Source organism: Carcharodon carcharias, chromosome 15, assembly GCF_017639515.1.
Source record: "Carcharodon carcharias isolate sCarCar2 chromosome 15, sCarCar2.pri, whole genome shotgun sequence".
NCBI classification, from domain to species: domain Eukaryota; kingdom Metazoa; phylum Chordata; class Chondrichthyes; order Lamniformes; family Lamnidae; genus Carcharodon; species Carcharodon carcharias.
Window position 1 is genome coordinate 88196145 of NC_054481.1, and position 8057 is coordinate 88204201.

Here is an 8057-nt window from a genome sequence, read left to right on the forward strand (position 1 = left end):
CTCACACCATATTTATACAATGTCCAATATTTTCAGCAGATATGTGGACTTGTAGTGTCAAATTCCTCTCAGCTATTTAGCAGGCTCTCTTCTCCCTGCCCCGTTGGGGTGAGTCTTCCAGTGTCCCCTTCACTCAATCTCCTGAATATAATCAAGTATCATCTCTGACTGAGAGTCTGTGTCCAGCAAAACCAGCAGCCCCACTTTTGTGTCATGATGTGAAAACTGGCACTTGAGTTTCTATGGGTTACAACCTGGACCTCTGTCTCCATGCATCCAGATCACATGGACCTGTCTCCAGCAGAGTTTAGGATGATAACCATTCCTATTCTTCAGGTCTTACCCTAAATTAAAGGAAGTACTTCAATACATAACCATCTTATAGTCTTGCATTAGTAACAACTAACAGAATTATTTAAAGTTTGACGTCAGCTCATGGCTCATCCATAGAAAAGCAATGATTAAAAAGCAGATCTTTAATGACACAACTAATAGTGATTTAGCAGTTGTAAGAGCCCTTTACCAAGGCTTTTAATTGGCCTCCAAGTAGCTGGTGTTGCTAATTGGTTTAACGCCTGGTCTGTTGTCAGCTTAGCCAGTGAACGGGAGTCAGGGTTTAAGCATTAGCCTTCAGCTTCCCCGGAGCTCGGGAGGAAATATCTGGCCGGTTTTAACCCCTATAAATTCCTAGTCATCCCCTAACAGGACAGGATTAGGCTGAACCGTGATGGCCCTGGGGTAAGAAAGTCTCTCATCAAATGCAAAGAAAACATAAGTTCCAATTTCAAATGAGAGAAATGTGGAGTGGGGACAATTAATAACATTATTTTGGCTGGAGGTCATGTACATAAACGATTGCCATGTATAGCACGGACTGTCAGCTCCCTTTCCCAGGAATACCAATCGCTGGACTGTAACTCTTCATCATTTATTCGCAAAATGGGAACTATAACTCGAGATTAATTGTCGATGAGAATACTACATATCCACCTCTTTAAATAGAAAAATATTTACATTGAAGCTTCCGACACATTTAAAACAATAGCAATATCCTAGAAAGTATTAACATTTCATCACCTACAAATCAACTTGTAACAAGTGAGAAAGTTTCAACTCTCTTCAGGTTGAGTTCAGAATTTGTCGCGAACGCTTATGTGTTCATTTTAAGAGCCGAAGGCCTGGGATAAATCTAGTGGCCAAAGTTCGATTCCCCAACTTGCAAAAGGAGCGTTTTCTAACTCTAGTTAAAATAGTATATGTTAGTAATATTCCTCACAAAGCCCGGCAAAGTTATTTGTAAAACATGAAGGCTAGCTGCTTATGTGGTTTGTATAATCAGGAACACTGAATATTGTCAGTTTGTTGCACTACGTTTTATGATTACAGAACAAATAATATGAATGTGGAGCTCGGACGATCTCGAGTTTCGCCCTGTGGGCGAAGGCGCCAGATTCTGTTTTAATGAGTCGGACCTTAAAGCCAACATTAATATTTATCGCAATTCAACAAAGTATAAAAAAAGTACAAAGACGGTTAGTGCCCAGCTTCGAAGTGCTCGGTGTAATAAACACTCGAAGGAAGGGTGGGACTATTAATTCTGCAATTTATAAAACACTGCATTGTCAAACAGCTAACATTGGAAGAAAAATGTGCCATTATCTCGGCTGCACTGTGGTGTCTCCTTGCTCTATTAAACTCGCATTGTTTCCATGGTACCCCCCCAAAACACACACATTGGGGAATAAAATGGACAAAGAAAGAATGTCGCCTCTTTGTGCATCAAAACATCCTTGTCCTTTGGGATATCCCACCGCCACTTCCCTCCAAAAAACAAGCTCGACCCTGCCTGGAATAATCTCAGCATTTGCTTTCCCCTGAATGTTTGCTCAAGAAATGGTGAGTTCGTTGGTTGAGCAGGGTTAGCTGTGTAACCGCAGGCAAGGACAGGCGCTAGAATACCCAGTAGAACTTCACCACCCTCCCCACCGCCGTCCCGTCAGAGTTCAGGAAAACTCAGAATCGTTGAAGGAGCGAGAAGATGGAGAGAACTCTAAGAAGATTTCTGCAGCCGCTTCTGTTGCTTCTGGTGAACACGTTGCCTCTGGATTCCATGCGGACAGGTAAGTGCCTCCCTGTCTTGAGTGTTTGAGGAAGCAGTCATTTTCAGACCTCCTCGCTGTTTCTGTGTTTGCTCCCTGTTTTCTCCATGTTCAGTGTTCGACCTGTCCCATCCGTTTGAGTTAACCTTCTTGAAATGTTCCTTAACATTGTATTCTAGTGTCCTTTCCCGCAGCCACCGATACTTACCCAGGTCTGTCCCCGTATATTTTCTAGATTTGCTTGTTTCTTTCTGCCCCCGGTCTTTATTCCCTATTCCTGATCCTAAATACATCAATCCCCCTTGTTTAGCTGAAAGCAATTCTCTTTATAAAGACCTGTTTAGTTAAAATAAGTATTTGGGGTTTTTGAGCTGATTGAGGAGTGTTTTACGCAATGTACAATATAATAAGTCAGATTGCTGTGTTGGAAAGTATTAGATCCATCCAGAATGAACATTTTTTAGCTATTTCTCAGTCTTGTCCTCTTCCCTCTCTGAAGTGTGTATGAATAACTTTCCAATTCAGTTTTTCATTTTTGTGAAACATAGGTTGGGTCAAATCCCTATCTGCCTGTAGAGGAGGTGCCATGTCCACCTGACACAACATCTACTCCCCTCACCCTTTTCCCAGCAAACTGCGGACTACCCAGCATTCCTCCTGGTCTCCATGTTAGCTGATATTGTTAATGATTGTCTCCTCGGGCACTGTCCCCCTGCCATTCGTTTCTGCCATCATTATCCCTCTCCTAAAAGCAACCCTTGGCACCTCTATCCTTGCAACTACTGCTCCATCCCCAACCTCCCTTTTCTCTCCAAAGTCCTGGAACATGCTGTCCCCTCCCATCTTTCCTAAAATTCCATGTTTGAATCTGATCAGGTTTCTGCCCCTGCCACAGTACCAAAATGGCTCTTATCAGAGTCACAAATGACACCCAGTGTGACTGTGACCACGGTAAAATATCCCTCCTCATCTTTCTCGACCTGTCTGCAACCTTTGACATGGTTTGCCTCACCATCCTTCTCCAACGTCTCTCTTCCACAGTCCAGTTGGGTGAGACTGCACTTGCCTGGTTCAATTCTTATCTATCCGGTTGTAGCCAAAGAATCACCTGCAATGATTTCTCTTCTCATTGTCATGCTGCTAACTGGATTTTCCAAGGGATCTATTCTTGGCCCCCTCCTATTTCTCAGCCACCTGTCACCCCACTCCACCATATCACTAGCTCTCATGACCACTCCACTCTCTTAATTGTCAGGCGACTTATCCAATATCCAGTACTGGACCAGCAGAAATTTCCTCCAACTAAACATTGGGAAGAATGAAGCCATTGGGCAGAATTTTCCCCGCCAGACCCAATCTCCGGCGGGTGGGGAGCCGATCCCCGCTGGAGAAGCGGGCCATACCGCCATTTTACGTAGGCGGGCCAATTAAGGCCTAGCCAGTGTGACATCCGGCGGGAAGCGCTATGTGCTCCCTGTGCGGGTGGGGGGGATTCCCCAAAAGTGAGAACGCACTCTTTTGCGCATGCACACAAAAGAGCACACATCTCCTTGAGGCAAAGTGCAGCCTCAGGGAGATTGCTTCTACTTTGAAAAAGATTAAAAATAGAAAAAAAAATTCTCTAACATGTCCCCCTCATGTGACAATGTCACATGAGATGGGTCATGTTCATAATTTACACTCTAACTTTATTAAACTTTTTAAAACCCTGCATGAAACCTCATCCCGCCGCTGGATGAAGTTTCATGTTTTTTCTATTTGCTGCCAGCGCTCCTGGCCTGGCCTTAAGGTTTAAATGATCCTGTCAATGGCCTCAATTGGCTATTGACCGATCTGCGGGCCCACAGCTGATTTTGCTGTGCCCCCGCCTTCCTTAAAATTTAAATGGGGCGGGATGACATCAGGCCCCACCCCCTGCTCACGGACGGCAAAACACTGCCCATTGTCTTCAATCCTTACCACAATCTCGATACCTTAGCCATCAACTCCATCCCCCTCCCTGGAAACAGTCTGATGCTGAAGTAGACTTTTCACAACCTTGGTATTTTGTTTTATCCTGAGATGAGCTTCTGATCAGCTATTTGCACCATTACCATACTAAGATCACCTATTCCCATCGCCATTCCATCATTTAATTCTCCTCGCCTCGGCTCATCTATTGCTGAAATTCCTGTCCATATTTTTGTCACCTCTAGAGTTGACTATTACAATATGCTTCTTGGCGGCCTCCCACTTTCCACACTTCAAATTAATCTCTTCCAAATCTCTCATGCCTGTATCCTAAATTGCACCGAGTCCTATCCACCTATGACCCCATGCACTCAGTGAACCATATTGGCTTCTGGTTAAGCAATGCCTTAATTTCAAAATTCTCATCCTTGCTTAGACTTCTGTGTTGCTCCAATTCCAGCCTCATGTGCATCCCTGATTTTAATCACTCCATCATTTATGATTGTACCTTCTGTTGCCAAGGACCAAAGATCTGGAATTCCTTCCCTAAGTATCTCCACCTCCCTAAGTATCTCCACCTCCCTAAGTTTCTCCACCTCATTAACTCTCTTTCCTCCTTTAAGATGCTCCTTAAAACTTACCTTCCATGATCATGCTTTTGATTATCTACCTGATGTCTCTTTATGTGGCTCTGTGCCAAAGTTTGTTTGATAATGTGCCTGTGAAGCATCTGGGGGCACATTGTTTTGTATTAAAGATGCTTCATAAATGCAAGTTGTTGTTGTTGAAAAGCAGCAGCATGCTGGCCTGGATATTGCTGAAATATTATACAAACACAGAAGGAGGCCATTTGGCTCATCATGCCTGCATTGGCTCTTTGAAAGAGCTATCCAATTTGTCCCACTTTCCTGATGTTTGCTATTTACCTGTATTTTCTTCCCTTCAAATATTTATCCAATTTTCCTTCAGAAGTCAGTACTGAGTCTGCTTCCACCATCCTTTCAGGCAGTACATTCCAGATCGCAACATGTGAAAACATATTTCCTTAAGCTGCCTCTGTTTTTTTGTCAATCACATTAAATCTGTCTCCTCTGGTTACTGGCCCTGCTGCCAATGGAAACAATTTCTCCTAAATTACTCTGTCAAAATCCTTCACGATTTTGACCACCTCCATCAAATCTCCTCTTAACCTATTTTGTTCTAAGGAGAACAACAACAGCTTACAATTAAAATGTGCCTATAATGCCATAAAACATCTTGAGGCACTTCACAGGCACATTAGGAAACAAAATTTGAAACCAAGCCACATACAACGACATTAGGGGACTTGACCAAAAGCTTTTTGAAAGAGATTTATTTTTAAGGAGCACCTTGAAGGAGGAAAGAGGGGTAGCAAGGCAGAAAAGTTTAGGGAGGGAATTCTGGAGCTTAGGGCCTTAGCAGCTGAAGGTGTGGCCACTAATAGTGGCACAATTAACATCAGGGATGCTTAACGGACTAGAATTAAATGAGTGTAGATATCTCAGAGAGTAGTGAGGCTGGAGATTATTACAGAGATGGGGAGGGGCGAGGCCTTGGAGGGATTTGAAAATAAGAATGAAAGTTTTAAAACTAAGGCATTGTTTGACCTGAAGCCAATATAGATCAGCAATGTAATACATTGCAAGATCTGAGCATTTTGTTATCTTGCTCAATCTGCTGCCTTTTCTGCTGGGAAGCTACAAATAATGTTAATTCAATAATGGCTGTCTGTAATCGAGCACTTGTTAGTCTTACTCAGTGCAATACACAATAGAAAGAAGGCAAAGAAAATAGGATGGAATTCTTTTTTATATTTCATTTGAGGTATGAAGGACTGAAGAACATTGTGATAGACCTTTTGGAAATTCTAAAGTTGATTTCGAGGAAGTTTGAGCGGTTTGAAAGATTACTTGTGTGTACACCTCATGTACAGGTACACCTCATGTACAGGTACACAATGATTCAGTACAGTATGTAACTGAGAAATGGCACTGAAAGCATATTTGGGGATAAATGAATTCAACCCTAACTAAGAGGACTGGTATAATTATGAACAAAACTTTCACATTTGACTGAAAATGGATAAAATAGGAGAGGAGGATAACATAAATGCTTTCTTCATCATGATGGGGTCAGATGCTTTCAGATACAGTTTTTAACCAATGTTGTTCAAGAGACCCCAGTTCTATGAAATGAATGAGCTTCTGGACTCATATTATGGCACAAGTAAGAATGAAATTGCACGGAGAGTTATGTTTCATCAAAGGAAGCAGTTGCCAAGTGAGGCTATTGCCGATTAGTTTCTCGAATTAAAGAAAATCTCTTGTCACTGTGGGTATGTCATGAACTTAGAAATCAACGTTAGAGGCAAATTCATAGGAGCCTAAAGGACAAGAAAATCCAGGCCAACCTTTAGAGCAAAGGCAATAAGCTGATGTGGAATCCAACCAATTACCACCCCATCAGTCTACTCTCCATCATCAGTAAAGTGATGGAAGGGGTCATCAACAGTGCTATCAAGCAGTACTTGCTTAGCAATACCCTGCTCACTGATGCCCAGTTTGGGTTCCACCAGGGCCACTCAGTTCCTGACCTTGTCAGCCTTGGTTCAAACATGGACAAAAGAGCTGAACCGGCGAGGTGAGAGTGACTGCCCTTGATATCAAGGCAGCATTTGACCAAGTGTGGCATCAAGGAGCCCTAGCAAAACTTGACTAAATGGGAATTAGGGGGAAAACTCTCCGCTGATTGGAGTCATACCTAGCACAAAGAAAGATGGTTGAGATTGTTGGACGTCAGTCATCTCAGCTCCAGGACATCATTGCAAGAGTTCCTCAGGGTAGTGTCCTAGGCCCAACCATCTTCAGCTGCTTCATCAATGTCCTTCCTCTCATCATAAGGTCAGAAGTGGGGATGTTTGCTGATGATTGCACAATGTTCAGTACCATTCGTGACTCCTCAGATACTGAAGCAGCCCATGTCCAAATGCAGCAAGACCTGAACAATATCCAGGCTTGGGCTGACAAGTGGCAAGTAACATTCATGCCACACAAGTGTCAGACAATGACTATCTCCAACAAGAGAGAATCCAACCATCGCCCCTTGATGTTCAGTGGCATTGCCATCACTGAATCCCCCCACTATCAACATCCTGGGGGGCTACCATTGACCAGAAGCGGAACTGGACAAGCCATATAAATATAGTGGCTACAAAAGCAGGTCAGAGGCTAGGAATCATGCGATGAATAACTCATCGCCTGACTCCACAAATCCTGTCCACCATCTACAAGGCACAAGTCAGGAATGTAATGGAATACTCCCCACTTGCCTGGATGAGTGCAGCTCCTACAACACTGAAGAAGCTTGACACCGTCCAGGACAAAGCAGTCCTCCCTAACAGCACTGTGGGTGTACCTACACCACATGGACTGCAGAGGTTCAAAAAGGCAGCTCACCACCACCTTCTTAAGGGCAACTAGGGATGCGCAATAAATGCTGGGCCAGCCAGTGAAGCCCACATCCCGTGAATGAATAAAAATAAAAGGCTAAGGCCATGGAAATAGCAGAGAAAGATAGTTGCAAATTGCAAGGGGCTTCTTTTCCTGACCCAGCTGGAGAGGTCCACCAGATTTCAGTGATATCCAGGCCACGGCTGATAAGTACACAGCCTCAGAGTCTGAAATTTAGATGCTATCATTGCCATGGAAGCCAACAATCACTTAAATTTCCCCCATTTCCAGACAAAGTATATGCCTGTGGAAAAGTCAGTTATATCTAGACAGCATGCAGGAGCAGAGGAAACAGTAACACTCCAGGCTGTGGTAAAGCTCCAGAATGCAGCCATGCACCAGTTTTGGATCATGGTAGATCTAAAGCTAGTTCAGGAAATCCTTGAATACCCATATGATAAATATGGACACAGAAGTTGCTGTTATTGAGCAGGAAGATAAAGAATTGTAATCAGTCAGAGAGCAAGAAAAAGGGCAC